The sequence below is a fragment of the Leguminivora glycinivorella genome, chromosome 2, assembly GCF_023078275.1.
Source record: "Leguminivora glycinivorella isolate SPB_JAAS2020 chromosome 2, LegGlyc_1.1, whole genome shotgun sequence".
NCBI lineage: Eukaryota > Metazoa > Arthropoda > Insecta > Lepidoptera > Tortricidae > Leguminivora > Leguminivora glycinivorella.
In genome coordinates, this window is record NC_062972.1 from 31,841,855 (window position 1) to 31,862,099 (window position 20,245).

A 20,245-nucleotide genomic window follows, 5' to 3' on the forward strand; every position below is an offset into this window, starting at 1 on the left:
CTTTAAGTTTGAGGGCGCCGAAGGTGCCCTGTTTAGGACCGCGTGCGTCGGACTTCGCCCGACACCTTCAGTGCTTACTATATATAAATAGATTCCATCAAATACGAGAGAAAAAACATGTTACTTTTAAATAAACTATGTATGAATTCTCATGCATTGCGTTATTTAAAAATAATGTTATTTTTCTCTCATTCATATTTGATAACATTTAATAGACCTTGATAATGCAATATACAAAAAAGTGCAGTTTTTATTTTACACAAAAATGTAATTTAGTTCGCAATAATATTTAGCGTACTACATAGTATATGCGTAATTTAGAATTTTTGGAAGTGTCACCGAACTCGTTTATGGTGAAAAATATTACAGTATGACATATCTACAGATAGACAAACGGCGCAACGAAGCCTCGACGTTACGTCGTCACCTAAATCAAGTTAATATTTTGTCGTGTATTTTTAGTTACACAGTGCTTTGGTTCTCACTGTTATGCTGTGTAACACATTTGAATTAAATAAATAAATATCTACCTAACGCTCAAATAAATCACTCTTTAGTTGTGTCAGTTTTCTAGGAAAAATAACATTGCTAGTCTAGTAAAGAAGGAACAGGATTGTCTGAATGGGCTAACAGTGTGAACAAACGTTTATGGGCCTGCATTGGGACGTACGTCCAAATTGCAGTAGCGGCATACAATGCTCAGAGCCGTGTGACCACGCCTTTATTATTAAGGGGCATTCAACAGACTATGTCATGACAGATCTATCATTTTCAACTGACTTCAATTTACTTAGAGGAGATTGACGAAGAAAGTATGAAATAATTTTTAAGAAAAAAAAACCGCCTTCCTTTGGGGTTTTGGTGATAAATACTTTCAAATGTTGGATTACGAGTATGTTATCAATTCGTCTGTATATTTTTTAATGTTTTTTATTCGATATCTCCGTCATTTCTGAACCAATTTTGAAATTTGGATGATTCTGAAGTACTTACAGATGATAATGATTATCAAAACGGAACTCTAACCAGGGGGCGGCTCACTCTTCATCAGCAGTTCCACTGCACCAAATGTCACTGTTCTGGACGTAAGTGCATGCTGTTCTTATAAAAATACCAAAGTCACTATAAGTGTGCCGTTCAGATTTGAGGAGTTCCGTTCTGACCATCATCAGCAGTTCCACTGCACCAAATGTCACTGTTCTGGACGTAAGTGTAAGCTGTTCTTATAAAAATACCAAAGTCACTATAAGTGTGCCGTTCAGATTTGAGGAGTTCCATTCTGACCATCATCAGGAGTTCCACTGCACCAAATGTCACTGTTCCGTACGTAAATGCATGCTGTTCCTTTAAAAACACAAAAATCACCATATGTATGCCTTTCATATTTGAGGAGTTCCCTCGATTTCTCCAGGATCCCATTATCAGAACTGGGTTCTGAGAAAAATGAGACCAATCTGTATGCATATACATTCAATCATAAAAAAAATTTTCAAAATCGGTCCAGTAACGACGGAGATATCGAGGAACAAACATTAAAAAAAATAAAAAAAAAACAAAAAAAATACAGACGAATTGAGAACCCCTTCCTTTGAGATTTGGAAGGCGGTTAAAAAGAGTGGAAGGGTCAGTTGGAAGTGGAAGACCTAGGCGAACTTTTCTCGACCAAATGGGGAAAATATTTCAAAAAGACCAGGGGACTGATTTTTGAATTTCGAACGCTCGAATTCGCCGTTCCAATGTCTGTAGAAAACGACGTAATGCTATTTTTGAAAAAAGGCGGCTAGTAATTTTAAATCTGATGGTACCGACCACTCGTTTTCGATTCTGTTAGGCCCACTTGCACCAATCACTTAACTCAGGGTTAGTGGGCTGTCATCTGTCAAATTCCATATAAAATGGTGGGTTAACCCTCAGGTTCACCCTCCATTTTCGTTGGTGCAAGTGGCCCTTAGCGATTTAATCGCTAGTAGTGGAATTATTGAACGAAATTCACGAAATAGAATGATCGTCAATCAAAAATCGGCCCCCAAGTCAGAAGCACCCGAAACTGACGAGCGTGTATGAGAAATTAAAATATGTAAGCGAAAGTGGTTTGTCAGGATCGCATTAAATGAAAATCCATGATCTCTGCCTACCCCTCCAGGAAACAGGCGTGATTGTATGTAGGGATGTTCAATATACGTGTGAGAAAACGAGATGACACTACGATGTTGCCACTTTTTAATTTATACTCGTTTTGGTCAGACTGTATTTGGAGAAATAAGAATATTGTCGAAAACTCATCAACAAATATATCCAACCAATTTCAGATTTGGTTTGTTCTTATTCCCGGCTAATGGTGCCGGAACTGCTGTATTTCCTAGTCTGTGTTTGTGAAGCTTTAGACAGTGTTTATGCAAAGGCAGCCAAGAAGCCTGGACTATGTTCACAATACACCTTAATCATATCAATGTGCTAAACCAAAGTATACGTAAATTACGTAATATTCATCGCAAATTCATAGTTTCGCAAAATTTATAGGTTAGGTTAGGTTAGTTCATAGTTATATTGAACTGTGATCCAGAACTTAGTATTTAGACGTAATTGTCAAGGTCGCTAAGCTGAATTGCTATCGGGCGAATGAACCACTGCACAATGCTTCATGTACAGTCAACCAATTTGAATCCTAGGTCACTCTAGAACCCTGTCTTATTTAAACCGTGTTTTTTTTTGCCGTAAGAAGTCACATTAACGTTTACCGTGCAAAGGTTCTACAGTGGTCTATGATTTAAATTGGTTGACTGTACCTGGATAGATGAGTTAAAACGGCTTCTGAAAGTACAAGTTAGCCCGGACAGAGATACACCATCAGTGAGTTAGAGAGACGACCTCGATAACACGTGTGAGAAAGCGGATCTCTCGGGAAGTGGGAAATGAAATAGGCTTGGAAGCAAAACTAAGCAAATAATACCTAATGTAAAATAATTGGACTTTCTTATTTCCAGTGTGTAAGTTTCGAGTATTTCTTCTTCACGTTTCCGAAAACTTACTTGTAGTTTTCTATTTTCACATGAATATCTTGCTACTTGTTTCATTTCACTCACAACTCACAATGTCCACACGGAGAGAGACACAGTTCGTACAAACGAGAGGTCACGTTACATTAGATGATGGATTCATAGCAGAGCTGTTATGAAATTCTGCGGCACATTGTCACTACGGCATGTCTAATGGCGAAGTCTGCCACAAATTCGTGTTCGTCTTGTAACGTGTCTTCCCTCAGACTGAATACAGGAGCTTAATTAGGTACATTATAATCTATTTATTTATTTATTTAAACTTTATTGCATAAAAAACTTAATGTACAGAAGTCGGACTTAACGCCATGTGGCATTTTCTACCAGTCAACCTTAAGGCAAAGCAGAGAAGAATGGTAGGCGCGGCATTGGAAACAAAAGAACAGAAAAAGAGAATCTAAAATTTCTAAAAATTAATTACATATAACAATCCTTAATAGTAACTACACACATACAACAAACAATACATAAATACATAAATATAATTTAATGATATATATATATAATATACTCATATAATACATATTTAATATATACACATTAAACTTGTTAGATAGATATTTAATTCTTCTTTGAACTACCAGCAAAAAAATTACGCACAGATCTTTAGAATCATAGGGTAGGTATGTAATAAGTGATGAATTAAAATAGTACATTACATCAGAGGCCGGGAAAATGAGGATTTCCGGCCAAGTGGGTATATAGGATACGAGGCCGGGAATCCGTTTTCACGCCGAGGCATGTATAGTGCTTTTCTCAAACATACAATGAAATAAAAAAAAGCTCTAAAGGACAATATTTTATAAAAAAAAGTTACTTTGCAGGCCTAGGCCTGAAAAATAATATGAAATCCCTTTACAGTCCTCTCGAGTTGTTGCGCCCAAAAAGCGATACTTCCCAGCCCATTTTAAGGAACGTAAAGACAATATTTCATTGCATGTTTGAGAAAAAATGTTTTTCAAGTTTTTAACAAAACCATCCTAAGAAATTTAAAAAAATCTTTGACTTTTCATGTCAAAGTTCGATATTTAAAAAATCGCTAAAAATTAAGAAAAAGACACGTCATAATAATACACTTTTCATACCCAAAATTTATAAATATAGATGAAATAATTTATTGAATACGATATGAATGAATATTTTACAATCTCACTTTACAATAGTTAATTTACAATTTACAACCAAACAATAAAACAAAGAAAATATATAAGTAAAACATGTCTAAGAAAAATCGCTAGAAAATTTGCCATCAAATAAAAAACATATCCAAATAGAGAACTGCGCAGCATACAGCGTCAACAAATATAACACCCTACTTTTGCCTTGAGGGGTATAATTAAAAAAAAAATGATGTTTGAATGGGCTTTTATATAACCTAACCACAAAATTAAAATTTTTAAAAACCCCCGACCACGACATAGTACACCGATTTTCATGAAACATGACTAAGAACACTCCCGACTAACTCAGCTTTCAGACAAAAAAAACTAAATCTAAATCGGTTCATCCGTTCGGGAGCTATGATGCCGCAGACAGACATACACACAGACAGACAAACAGACAAACACACAGACAGACACGTCAAACTTATAACACCCCTTCGTTTTTGCGGTTTAAAAATAATTACTTATCAGGTAATATAGGTATAGATCGTTTACTAAGTATGCAAACTTCATAATGATAGATTACGCGTACCGTTTAATTACATTTTGATAACGTTACGGGGAAGAACATTAATAACGGTATGAATAGTTGTAACGTTAACGAACGTCAATCCATCAGCGAGCGTCGTTTACCATCCATTATTCGCAAATTGTTCCCGGAATCATGCAAAATGGCCGAATTGTTGTTCAAGTTTATTTTATGAAATAAAAGGATAAAGCTGGCGGAACGACAATTAGTACATACACGTACCATACATATCACAGATTTCCATCTGTTATTTCCAATTGAGTCAATATTTCAGTTATATAACAAGTGTTATCTGAACGTAGGTATTTAAATTATTTATTTCAAATATTGAATTATGACACACATTAAATTAAACACAATCACACATAAATCAGTCTTAATATCTAAAATTTCCCTTACAAACTAAACTATCAAATAAAATCTCCCAAATCCCTGATCCCTGCGGAAGAGTGCCCAGTGGTGTTATCTTGATTTCTAGACCAACTGTACTCAACCTTCACAGAAACCATCTAATTTAAATATGAACCAATTAATAATCATACTTATTTAGAATTACTTCTAAATAGATTCAGTTATAATAAAGAAAACTACTTGGTTAGTATTTGGTTTCTAAAGGAAAGTTTCTGATTAGAATCTGTCTTTGTTCCAATCTGACCTACTCAGAAAAACCTTTCTAACCTATTAGGAATCTGACCTTCCCAGAAAAAGACAAAATAAGGTTTTGCTGAATATAGTATAAGACATATTCAGAAACAGACTCACCCCGAATCCATCCTAATAAAACCGGCCAAGAGCGTGTCGGGCCACGCTCAGTGTAGGGTTCCGTAGTTTTCCGTATTTTTCTCAAAAACTACTGAACCTATCAAGTTCAAAACAATTTTCCTAAAAGGTCTTTATAAAGTTCTACTTTTGTGATTTTTTTCATATTTTTTAAATGCATGGTTCAAAAGTTACAGGGGGGGGACACATTTCTTTTTACTTTAGGAGCGATTTTTCCGAAAATATGAGCATTATCAAAAAATGGTTTTAGTAAACCCATATTCATTTTGAAATACCTATCCAACAATATATCACACGTTACGGTTGAAATTTAAAAAAATTACTCCCCACTTTATTTGTAGGGGGGGTACCCTAATAAAACATTTCTCTCTCTCTCTCTCTCTCTCTCTCTCTCTCTCTCTCTCTCTCTCTCTCTCTCTCTCATAACGTTTTTCATATTCTTTTTAACCCCCGACGCAAAAACAACGGGGTGTTATAAGTTTGACGTGTCTGTCTGTCTGTCTGTCTGTCTGTCTGTCTGTCTGTCTGTCTGTCTGTCTGTCTGTCTGTCTGTCTGTCTGTCTGTCTGTCTGTCTGTCTGTCTGTCTGTCTGTCTGTCTGTCTGTCTGTTTGTCTGTCTGTGTGTGTGTCTGTCTGTGGCATCGTAGCTCCTGAACGGATGAACCGATTTCGATTTAGTTTTTTTTATTTGAAAGCTGTGTTAGTCGGGAGTGTTCTTAGCCATTTCATTTTTTCATGAAAATCGGTCCACTAGGTCACGGTCGGGGGTTTTTTCAAAATTTTAATTTTGTGGTTAGGTTATTGACCGCAAGTTTAGTGTCCGAACGAAAAAGTTCTATGACATAACCGAAACAAAGAACTAAACTGATTTTGCTCTAGTTTTGACCGGAACCGAACGGAACGAAGCGGAGAATTCGGTCGGATGGATACGCCAAGCGCCCGGCTGTGTAATTGCATGGCATGTACCTTATTCTTCTGATGAGTTTTACGTAGTAACTTATGAGTATTAGAAAAGAGGATCGAGTATTATAGAGAATGACTGTCAAAGTAAAATGTGTAATCACAGTGCCATCTCTCGACACAAGCTTAAAACTTTTGAACCTCAGTGTTGACAATTTGGCCTATATTCTTAGCTTTTTAAAATGTCAATTATTAATATTAGCGCCATCTAGCCGAGCGTACCCCAAAGGTGTATCGCCATCTAGCTCACCGTACCTTTTTCTGTATGGTTTGGGGTACGTTTTTTTCTTAGACTTTATCGGTCTTTACGAAGTTATATAGGTCTTTGGTATTAGTTAACTAAAGAGTAGGTATGTGTCGTTTTGCAGGCAAGTGAACTTATTAATAATCTGTGAGTGTACTATAAGACCGTTAGCAAAACCCTCAACAACACACGTCTTACCACAATCGTATGATGAATGTGGCCAAGTCGCTATTTAATTGGTGGTAAACAGGCTGATGGCGTTTAATGACTTAATTTATGACTATATTTCTTCTTATTTGGCGGCTATATTTCCGAGCTCATATAACCTGGCAACCTTCAAATCAAGAGTGAACAGGCATCTTCTGGGCGAGCTCACTCCATCGTAGGCCACGTCTTTGCCTTTGGCTAGTCTGTGGTCAAGAGTAAGCCCATTTATAATAAAAAAAAAAAAAAGACACACTCCGAGGGCGGTGTAGGGGGACTACTTTGTTTAGAGCGCTCGTGGTTTAGTCCCTACTTTGAGTATTTAGTGACAAGATTCCAGCAGTATTGCATTTTTAACCCCCGACGCAAAAACGACGGGGTGTTATAAGTTTGATGTGTCTGTCTGTTTTTCTGTTTGTCTGTCTGTCTGTGTATGTGTATGTCTATGGCATCGCAGCTACCGAACGGATGAACCGATTTCGATTTAGTTTTTTTTGTTTGAAAGCTGAGTTAGTCGGGAGTGTTCTTAGTCATGTTTCATGAAAATCGGTCCACTACGTCGCGGTCAGGGTTTTTTCAAAATTTAAATTTTGTGGTTATTTATATGACGCCGTTGGCAAACAGGCATACGGTCCGCCTGATTGATGGCGTTTAATGACTTAATTTATGACACAGTCCGAGGGCGGTGTAGCGAGACTACTTTGTTTAGAGCGCTCGTGGTTTAGTCCCTACTTTGAGTATCTAGTGACAAGATTACACCAACTTTCCAGCGGTATTGCATTTTTTTATACGACGCCATTGGCAAACACGTATACGGTCCGTCTGATGAAAGCGGCCACCGTTACCCTATAGACGCCTGAAACTCAAGGGGTGTAACATGCGCGTTGCTGACACATTAGAAACTTGTTCACTCCTTTTTTGAAGAACCCCATACTGTAGTTCATCAGAAATATCTCGGCAGGGAGCTCATTCCACAGCCAGAGCATCCACGGGAAGAAATTACTGGATATTACTGCTGACTGCATGGTAAAATAATCATGATCATCATTATTAAATTTATTTATATATAGTCAATAGGTATTAAGTTAGTTTTAGTACTAACATAGTTTTAAGGATTTGTGATATTTACTAACACTCTATGGATTTTTAATTTTCGAAATAAATATATTGAATTGAATTGAATTGAATTATAATTATCAGTCCTTTATACCCACTGCTGAGCATAGGCCTCCCTTCTACGCCACTTGTAACCATAATAGTTAAAAAGCCTAAATCCTGTTGAACAATAGGAAGTGCAAGCGCATATTGCTCGTTCTTAGAGTTCGTCAAGGGCGCCGAGCCTTATCCGAGTAGGTATGTACATCAGCGGGCGGGTGGTCTAGTGGTTAAGACAGACACGACAGCTGCGCAAGCTGAAGAGCCGGGTTCGATCCCCGGCTCGGCCACCAGTGGGCTCGATCGTTCTTTCGTATATGATAATTAGGTATTTTAGTTTAAATATGAAAAGGAGAAGCCTTTTTCAAACTCCTCTCTGATTCTGAAAATTGATCTCTAGCGCTCCTCCTAAATTAGTCCGCCTACGCATAGTTCACGAGTGCCTTAAGACGGTTCAGTTTTATGATTGACGCTAATTGCCGCACTCACTCCCGGCGCCTTAATGATACTCGCTGACGTCATTGTTATTCACTAGTGTTTTCCTGCGACTTTGTCTGTTATTACAGACAAAGTCGTATAACCTAACCACAAAATTAAAATTTTGAAAATACCCCAAAATTAAAATTAAAAAAACCCCAAAATTAAAATTTTGAACAAACCGCGACATAGTGGACTGATTTTCATGAAACATGGCTAACAACAATAAAAAAAAACTTAATCTAAATCGGTTCATTTGTTCGGGAGCTACGATGCCACATACAGACACATACACACAAACAGACAGACAGACAGACACGTCAAACTTATGCGCTTCGAAACCTAAATTGGGGCATTCCACGAGAATGTCGCGTTAGACATGCAATTCTTCTAATATTTCTGAAGCCGCTAAGAAAGCGAAGTTGTGTCTGACAGCCTTTCACGACTTGGTTAACAAATTGGCAGTATTTCCTCGAACTTCAAGGATTTGATTGAAACAGCTGCCATAATTTTTTTACGGATTTGATGGAAACAGCTGCCATAATTTTTTTACGGAGTTGATGGAAACAGCTGCCATATTTTTTTTACGGATTTGATTGAAACAGCTGCCATAAATTTTTTTACGGATTTGAGAGAAACAGCTGACATTCTCGATATTTTGAACAACACCCGTCAGGTCAGGATGTTAAAGACTTTTGGGATGTTGGTGAAATCAAAAATAAGAAAGCTTAGGTGAAAGTGAAGGATTAAATTACTGGAATGATAAAAAACCTGTATGCTCGTAAAAAAGTAAGGTGCATTAGGGTATTTCCGAAAGTCGTCTAATTTCGAAAGTCGCATAAAATTTGAAAAAAAATTGAAATTTGAAAAGTTGCAAATTAGATTTCTCAAATTATTTGTGAGTAGTAAAATTAAGAATAAATATAAAAATGATTATTATAAGTTATTTAAATTATGTAAAATTCTTCCCGCCACTCTTAAACACAAATATCTATTATTAGTTAATCAGAATGGCAATCAAGAGAATAACTTATCTGAAATGAGCCAACAAATCTGTAGCTGCAGTTAAATATGCTGTCCCCAGAGTAAGCAATTACTATGGGGATAGGCTCATTAAAAAACGCTTACCTTATTTAAGTACTTAACTCTTTGCCTGCGGCTATTAGAACGGAGAAAAACAAAAAAAGATTTAAGAGGACTTTGTTCAAACACTACCTAGATAAAATTTAGATGCCTCATTTATTTGTGAACTATCTAACTATCTTTGCCAATATAAAGACTGTATCGTTAAGTATGAAGACAACTTTGAGTAGCCGTATTTATTTGCTATTATATTTTTTTCTTATAACAAGCCATGGGCTTAATAAGGCACATAATAAGGTACACATTTTGTCATAGAAACTCGTCGTAAAGCATATGGTTTAGACAGTATTGACTTAATCCTCCCGAGTAGCAATTACGATTCCGGACAAATGCTACTAGAAAATTCACAAAGTGCGTAAAAGACGATACGATTGCGAAAAAAAATTGTATGGTGCGAACCTCAACGACACATGATCCACAAAGCAGAATATCTGGACATAGTCTAGCCACTGTTATTTTAAAAAAATATAGTTCAGGATCTGTGTATGGCGGCCATTTAGAGAATGTGGCATGGTGCTTACTCTAACTCCGACTTTGATGTCGAATTTGACTATCATACATTGTTTATATTAATCTGGTTTAAGCACTGTTCAAACACCATGAATGTCAATTAGACTTTGGCCTATGGCTAATTTTTTTATCTGTTTCTCTCATCCTGCTAGCATCAAAAATTTACGGCAATCCGGAACGTTGCTCAAAATTGCGTTTTTTTAAATTATATAAATTCGCCGCATTTATTCTACAAGTACCCAATTGGAAAAACCATGAAGAGGACTCTTAAAGAATATATTTTGGCAACATATTAACCTTTGTTTGTTGAAATCGTACAAAGAGTCATTGAAATATTCTCAAATTAAGCCAGATAGGGGTTGTCCGAAATTTATTTGCTAGACCTTAATGAAAGTACCATAAAGTCCCTAAAATAAAAAAAATATCAGACCTTCTTATATCAAATAGTACTTACCAATACCTTAAGATCATACTCTCGGAACATAATAATACAAAATTATACACATGTCAACATTTAGACGAGGTTTGTTTTGTCCTTATACTTAACGATACAGTCCTTACTTATGTAGATCTATATTCATTAACATGACAACTAATTATATGTACCTTTAGACTCACCCAGATCCCACAGTCAAACTGTGTAAATAGTTTTGGGGGACATTGTATTTACATTTAAGTTTTTATGTAAGCTGTTTTATTAAATAAAAATAAATAATAAGAATCACCATTATTTCCATCATATCAAGATTCCCCTTTTGAAATTACCCGAGAATTTCTATCAGTCGTTATTACCCTAATGCACCTTAATTAGGTACATAAGGTTCTTATGAGGAGACAATAATAAAATTCTGCCTAAAATATACCTTTATTTTTTTTCCATAAATTCATTCGGAAACCTTTATTAAAAGCTTTAACAAGCCACAATCTGCAAGAACTCGTATAATTTGGATGCGAAATGAGATTTTTTTCAAACAAAAGAACTTCAAAGAATTCTTGAAACCTCAAAGAGAATGTCCGATCATAACAAGGGAATAATGGGGACGCCATTAATAAAAAAAACACATAAATTTTCACAGTTTTACCTGGGGCTGATTGAATACCAAATTGCAGTCTGCTGTCCCCTTTATAAGAGACGTCGGGTTTGTTAAACACTATAGCTTTTTGCCGCGGCTTTAGCTCGCGTTCAATTCGACAACTGCTCCAACAAACTTCCACCCCCCATTTTCGGAAAGAGGGAGATAGAAATAGACGAAAAGTAGCTTATGTCACTCTCCATCCCTTCAACTATCTCCACTTAAAAAATCACCATAAAAGACACACAAACAAACAGACAATATTAAAAAAGAATGAATTACTGGCTTGTGACCGCGGCTTCGCTCGCATTAAATTCGATAATTGCGGAATGCTCCATAGTCCATACAAGTAAATTTCGGAATTCTCCATTAGTCCATACAAGCTCCCCCTTAGGGAAGTGGTGGGTTATAAAGAGACGAAAAGTAGCTTATGTCACTCTCCATCCCTTCAACTATCTCCACTTAAAAAATCACCTCAATTCGTCGCTCCGTTTTGCCGTGAAAGACGGACAAACAAACAAACTCACGCACTTTCCCATTTATAATATTAAAAATATTGAGTATGGATTTGTAAGTCGACCTATGTATATTTTTTTTAAACGATGTGGTAATGTATACCCCCGTAGATTTCGGTGGTTATGTGGGACTCCCATATCCCATACCCTACTCTTGCTGAGAAAAGGGGGAAGCGTCCTACCTACTAAACCCACATCGGTTTAGTCTGCACTGAAAATAACCGTGAATCATTGTTAGTGCGTTTTTCACATTATCCGATCCGATATCGGATGTCGGACCGTTACCCCATACATTGCAGGCGCCATCTTGGATTTTTTCTATTGAAATCCTTCCGACATCCGATATCGGATCGAATAATGGGAAAACGGACTTAGTGACTTCTTAAAGTACTCAGTAGGTGTGGGTACTTTTTTTTTGGTATTTGGAACTAAGGCTTTGTAAAATTATATTAAATCATTTAGCCTGAGATACTTTACCTAGAAACCTAAAAAGTAGGTAAGGTGCACAGCGGGACAATTTCGACGGGTCAAATGCAAGTAATGCAACTGATCCATTTTTTTCATGTTTTACGCTATCGAGTAACATATTTTTAACTCATCATAATCTTAGAAGACAGATGCTACTTAATCTTACATATCAGGTCTGATATTGACTTTGACTTCGAGTTATCGAAATTGGGTGAACATGATCCAATATCATTCCAACCTACAAACTAACCTCAAACATTCGATTAGGCTTCTAGGTTACAAACAGACTCAAATTGCTTTGATACTACGAACTACATATATAGAGGTAGGCTCAATTACATTTTACCCTTTGCGCGACCTGCAGAGCTTGACTTCTATTAACAGTGATAACTAGTACCTAATTAACGATCTAAGTTGGGTACTGAGATAACAAGGATTGTTATTATTATTGTTACGCTATATATTCAACGTTATTTCAGACACCCCCTCAGAAAAACGGAAAAAAGACTTGGATAATTTAAACAACGTTATTATCAAACGCTGGGGCAGAGGTAGTACTTGTGTTTTTTATGGGCTCAATTGTAACGTAGTACATTTTACTTGGTCGTAATTTATAATTTTTATAAATCAAAAATCTAAATTTCAATAATTTTATTTCGTTTGTAAGGTTGCAAACCTGCGTTTATTACACTAAAAATATTTAGATCCATTTTATTTATGCACTTTTGCGCATAATCTGTGCACGGGTTGCCAGATAGCTAAGGTTCTACCTGTTTTGGCATAATTTTAGAATTAAGAATTCTTTTTGGCATACTCTATATTGGCATAAATCACCTTTCGCAATCTGTTATGGCATAGTATAGTTAGTTACGCATAATTTGTCAAGGCATATTTTTGTTTGTCCGAATATATTTCATGCATAAAGGTTATTCACCGAATGGTTTTTATGCATACATTATTTCTGAACGAATCTGGACATATTCCAAAGTGCCGAGACCTATTTTATGATAGTTAGTAGCCGATACCTGGTATCCATAACGACGCCGACACTGTATAGTGTGACGCCGAGCTCAATTACAATAGGCACAGATCAAATAATACTAACGTGAGTGACCCGATTTTACATGTTTCTAGTGACGAAATGTTCTTGATGGGGTCGTATTGTCATTAATTTACCAGATTTTGAATGTACCTTCGTACCGTCATAGGGCAATTTCAGAATTTCGGTCCCCCCAATTAGCGAAAGTTGTTAACAAAAATTAACTCGCTGTCAGTTTTGTGACGATAATTAAGCGTAAAATCTGTCTAAAAATTAATTAATTTTTGTTAACAACTTTCGCTAATTGGGGGGCCCCAAATTTTGAAAATGCTCCATAAATCGTAGTATTTAAAAGCCCCGAACGGACAAGCCAAGTTAACTCCCCGTAATTTGCATCCCTCTGAGATCCGAATCGGATCGAAATCCGTCTGGATTGCTTCAGTTCTTATCATTTTCAATTGACGCCCATCCAAGCGGATTGAGGTTTTTAGAGCTCATTTATTTTGACCACCGACGCAAAAACGATGGGGTGTTATAAGTTTGGCGTTATCTGTCTGTCTGTCTGTCTGATTGTTTGTATGTGTGTGTGTGTATGTCTTTGGCATCGTAGCTCCCGAACGGATGAACCTATTTAGATTTAGGTATTTTGTTTGAAAGCTGAATTAGTCGGGAGTGTTCTTAGTCATGTTTATGAAAATCGGTCCACTATGTCGGAGTTTTTTTCTAAGTTTTAATTATGTTGTTAGGTTATCAAGCAATGCTTATTACTGAAAAACAATAATATGGTAAAATTGAGGTTGGATGATCTGGACAACTTCCTGAAAAACTGGCGGAAAAAAAACCCCGACATAGTGAACCGATTTTCATCAAACATGACTAAGAACACTCCCGACTAATTCAGCTTTCAAACAAAAAAAACTAAAGCAAAATCGGTTTATCCGGGAGCGTTTAGCGGAGCGTTTAGCGGAGCGTTCAGCGGAGCGTGCAGCGGGGCGGGCGGGCGTGCGTCCTTACGGCTCAGCCACGACATTGGTCTAAGCGCGACAGCGGCGAGCGGCGGCCATACATTGAAGCGAGACACAGCGATGGGACTTTTCATTCGCACGTATGACTGCCGCTCGCCGCTGCCGCGCTTAGACCAATGTCGTGGCTGGGCCGTTATGCAGCTATGGCAATATAAACTTCAATTGTTTGTATTGAACGCCAATATGAGCGTGCACTCAAGCAGTTTGAGTGACCCTCAAAGGTCGTATCAAAATGAGATAAAAAACTTAACAAATCCGATTCGGGCCACCAAAAATCGCCTGCAGCACAATTGAATAATCCAATAACCATTAGGATTAGACTTGATTCGGATCATATTTCCAGCAATACTAGATTCATGTTTGTGGTGCGATATGGGTCATTTCCATTTTACATACCCCCTAGGCACATTACGGTTTAACCCTTATAACACTCATTTTTCTAATCACTACACTGTAAATTAAACTATATTGCCGTTGCTTTGAAGTTGAAATTTAAAAAACACAACGGGCCGAGATACGACATTGCAAAGTTATTCGAATAGAATTCGATTGTGGCGAACGTGCTGCAACTTTTAAGCGCAACTAAATTTTACACTTTCAGTTGATTTCAAACTCAATGTTAATTACTTTAAGTTTGAATTTGCAACGTGATATTCAAGTGAGTTACGAGTTTGCGTGAGTTAATAATGACTGGATTAATACAGATACGAGTATAGTGATTAGAAATCAATATGGCCGCTGTTAATCTTGATGGATTGTGGATGACAGATGATTGGCCGATTGTTTGATAGCTGTATTAAATCAATGTGTTAATCCGAGGTGTGATATGGACATAGATTTCCAATGTACTAAATTGGCTGTCAAATGTCAAAACTTGTTATTAAAAAACCTCTGTCGCACTCTATACTTCCGTGGTCGCACTAATGCAATATGTCTACCATGTACCAACTCGCCCCAGTTTCCCCTAATACAACTTTGTGAAATATCAACAAACAAGCATAACTACCTGTTTATTGGAAGTTGATATTCAATACAAAACTTGTCAACTGAAAGTTTTGCCAATTTAAACTTTCTTGCTAATAGAGAGCCTTTTACAGTGAAAGTTCAGTATAGGAAATTTATAGTTGATTAAGTTTATAAGGTCAGGTGGGGTAAGGGAAACATACTTCATTTTTTATATTTTACATCGAGCTCTAATCACTTTATTTAATGTCGTATATTTATCTTGACCGACACAAAGTATGCTTCTTTAAGTCTGCTTTCTAGGGCGAAATTAATTTTTAAACTAGCTTTATTGCATGTAGCTGGAAATTGATAAAATGTTTAGGCTGGTCCTGCCGTTTCCCTTTCCCGGGTTTTGGGGTAAGGGAAACACTTCGCTAAAATCTCAAAGTATTGGTGCTAGTGTGGAATATACCGGCAATGTAAATAAAAAAAAACATCATCAATCAAATGGAGACTTTGGTTCTTTGACATATAGTTTAAAATAGAAAATATTTACATAAATTGAAATTCGGGGTAAGGGGAACATATGGGCTTGAGACAGGGGTGGTTAACTAAAAATTATAATTGTTTTTAAAGATTTTTTTACAAGTTTTTTTCGAATATTCAAATTTCAGTATTGCAAATTTAAAAACGACTATTAATTATTAGTAATTAATCGTATTTAAAATACTGAAGCTTGGATCAATACAAAATTTCTGTACTTATAGAATATGTGTCTCTGAAAATGTTCATGACCCCTGAAATCGGGAAAAGGAAACATATGTTCCACTTACCCCGGCTATAGTAGTTCCCGTTACCCCGGTATGTCATTTGTAGGTTGTGTTATGAATCACGTTGAATTTTCATATTTACAGCATAGTTTTCTCAAATTCAAATACCAGACATGAACATTAAACATATATAGGAATATTTACAGATATCAAAAGTCTTCGGACATGACTTTTTGCTACCCAAATCACTACACAAAATAATACTCGTCCAACTCGTGGTCTTGTAGCACGACAACTGATTTTTTGTTTTTGTCAAGGACGCACACTCCTTAGAGCTAGCTCTATTTTTGTTTTTGTTTTGGATCTAAATCCTAGGTTGTACCTTACCGACCACCAAATGACCCAGCTACAGTCTATTAATTCAGAGTTACCAATCAGTGTTTCCCTTCCCCCATAGTCCCCCTTACCCCACCTGACCTTAATTATTTAGTTAAACTAAAATGAGAAAATTAGTTTAGAAATTAGAAAAGTAAGTAAAATTCAAATAAAAAAACAGTGCGTGAAACTTCGTAACATAACCTCAAAAACATATTGTCAAGTGACCATCACGGTTTTGCGATTAGTTACGTCCATCTTTCTACTGTTTTATAGTATTTTATGCAACTGGTGGTTAAAAGAGGTTAAAAAAGGTGAGTGGCGTGGGTAACAATTTGAGGCGAAGCCGAAAATTGTTAATAAAGACGCCACGAGCATTTTTTGACTCAGTTAAACACCGTTGCATACAATACTTTTTCTACGACCAAGCACTTATTTTGAAAGAAAATTATAAATCAACGAATACCTACTTTCAGTCATCTTAGTTATCTAGTGGACCGCCTACCATTTTGAATATGCAGTTTGAGTGCAAACATGAAAATAAAACTGTCTATGGTATGGTTCTTTGAAGCCTGGCCACTAAGACGAATCGAGCCGAGTTGAATCGAGTTCTCATACATTTGAATGCGATTCGACGCGTCGCCAATGAACGCAGCAGAAAACGAAAGAGTCTCGACTCTGCGAATTGGTTTGTTAAGTTGGTAGCAATGTATTTACTGAACTGTAACAGCTATATCGTGCTACTGCTACTAAATGTTTTCAGGGTATAGACTAGACAGACTTGTCCTGACATCTTTTATGTAGGGTTTTAAAGTTCTATGCACGACCTTGTAACTCACGAATAACAGTACGGGAGTAGAAAAAACATTTTACATTGCTATTTGGTCAAATTATTGAAAAACAAACATTAAACATTCCAATTAATTTCTGGGTACCTAGCCAAATGGCACAAACGCTCACGAAACGAAACGCTCGTAGATAGATATCTATCTCTATCGCTCTTGCGTATTGGCGCGACAGAGCCAGACTACCTTTCGCGGCGTTTCGTTTTCGTTTTGCGTCGCAGAAATGCCATTTGGCTACGGCACCTGTTCTGTCACTGACTGGATAAACAAGTGAATGAATGGAATGAGTAAGTCACGTTCAGCGCAACGACACTGACAGAATGTTACGCGCTGAGTGAGCAGCATTTCACGCAACGTAACAATGAATGAGTGTTACGCGCTGCCAGTTGAGAGTCGAATTAGAAGTTGCACTTCAAGATGCTGCAACAAGACAGAAAACGCCTTGAAGCTTTTGAAATGTGGTGCTGGCGGCGCATGGAGAAAATAAGTTGGACAGAGAAAGTCACAAACCAAGAAGTCTTAAACAGAGTGAAAGAAAAGAGGTGTATTTTAAGAACTGTTGAATGCAGAAGAGGAAATATGTTGGGACACCTGTTACGACACGACTAATTCATCAAGATCATCATAGAAGGGAAAGTAGAAGGAAGAAGAAAGAGAGGAAAGCCAAGGAGGGCATACATGGACCAAGTGAAAGAGAAAGTGAATGTCGTGTCGTATCAGGCTGTCAAAGAAAAAGCCCAGGAAAGATAAAGCTGGAGATTGCTTCACCGACAAGAGCCCAGCTCTTAAATTTCTGATGATGACTTCAAGAATGCCTTTAAGACGGGTGTACGCTATTTTTTTTAAGGTTTGAAGTTCGTATCGGTCCGGAAATACCGCAGGGGACAGTTCAACCACAGTTTATCTGTGTTGTGTACAGGAGGTTTCTGGAGAAACGCATAGTCGAGAACTACTAGCCATCTAAGTGATTTTTTTTTCTTAGCCTATTGGAGTCAATGTCCCACTGCTGGGCAAAGGCCTCTTCCCTGGCTCTCCACAATTCCCGATTCTCCGTTACTTCCGGCCAGTTGTCATCTAAGTGATAGTAATTTCAAATTCTGTTCAAAATACAAGATGGCCGATAAAATATTGACAAGTTATTTGTGTTATAAACTGAAATAGATACCATACACTAAAGAAAAAGCGATCAAGCCCACTGGTGGCGAAGCCGGGAATCGGTCGGCGGTCGGGGTGGTGTAGCGGTCGAACACGTCAGCCGCGATAGCTCTCCAGCGGGTCTCCACCCGGGTTCGATTCCCGGATTCGCCACCAGTGGGCTTGATCGGTTAAAAACTTCAAATAGATGTGGGTATCTATTTACTTTTTCACCTTATTACAATGAAATGAAGTCAACTGTACATATAAAAACTATTTTAGGTTTGCCTATTATAAAAGAATCCATAAATATATATTATTTAAATACTAATTGTAAGTTACTTCCGGTCTACCCTCAAGGAAGCATTCTCAATACTTAAGTATCAATTAAATCAATGTTTTGTCTCGTTCTCTCTAAAGCTCAAATGTTAAACGTGCGAGCGTGACGCAGTATTCGAATCGAATTGGTGTTACATTTATGACCTCTGAATACGATATGTTTAAGTGAAACAATAATGTTGTAAATTGAGTACATTATCACTTTGATGTATTATTCAAATGCTAAAAGCTTGTTCAAGTTAATGCTTTGCATGCTTAAATGGCCATTTCAGTAATTATCAATAATTAAATTGTTTAAATTAGTAGCGCTGGTGGCCTGGCGGTAAGAACGTGCGTCTTGCCATGTGGAGGTCTCGGGTTCAACCATCGAGATGGCGGGATGACCCTGGATTCATTTCTCAACAACTACATAAACATAACATAACATAACATAACATAACATATAATCACGCCTGTATCCCATAAGGGGGTAGGCAGAGCACATGAACTACTCAAGTTTCAGTGCCACTCTTGGCAAAAAGGGTTTGAAGGAAATCAAAATTGTGACATTGCAGTGACAGGTTGCAAGCCTCTCGCCTACGCCACAATTTAACCCATATCCCGCAGTCGACTTCTACGACACCCACGGGAAGAAAGGGGGTGGTGAGATTCTTAACCCGTCACCACACGGAAAACAAACATAAACATAAACATAATTTTTATTGAAAACAAGTATTGCATATTTACATTACATCCAACAAATACATAAAATTATCGATGATTTACATTTGCCCGAACTAGGGAAACCCTGTGTTTCAGGCGAGAGGTACGGCAAAACAAGGTTCAAACTTAATTTAATTTAATTTTAATGTTCACTTACAAAATGTATTTATTTATCTTTTATTCATTTCACTACTTAAGTTATTTATATAATATAACTATTTACATTATTATTTGCTTTAGCAGATCAATACCATAGTTAACTGGACGGATGCTGCATTTAATCGGGAGGATTGGAAGACTCTGGAGGAGGCCTTTGCACAGCAGTGGGACACCACATCCAAACTAATATTATAAATGGGAAAGAATGGGAATGTCTGTTTGTTTGTCCGTCTTTCGCGGCAAACGGGGCGACGAATTGACGTGATTTTTTAAGTGGAGATAGTTGAAGGGGTGGAGAGTGGGATAGGCTACTTTTTGTCTCTTTCTAACGCGAGCGAAGCCGCGGGCAAAAGCTAGCTAGGTGGCTATAAAAAGTCATTATAAAATATGGCATTTTTTTCGGTTTATTGGACAGTAATAAATAATATAAGACAGACTTTAAAAAAGGGTTAAGTAGCCTATTTTGCTAGGTAAATTATAAGGGTCCCCCCACATCTAGCGTCTCGCGAGCGTCGCGTCGGGCCAACTGTATGGGCAAAGCCTGACGCCGCGTCGACGTCGCGTCGACGCGGCGTCTTTTTCCATACAGTTGGCGCGACGCGACGCTCGCGAGACGCTAGATGTGGGGGGACCCT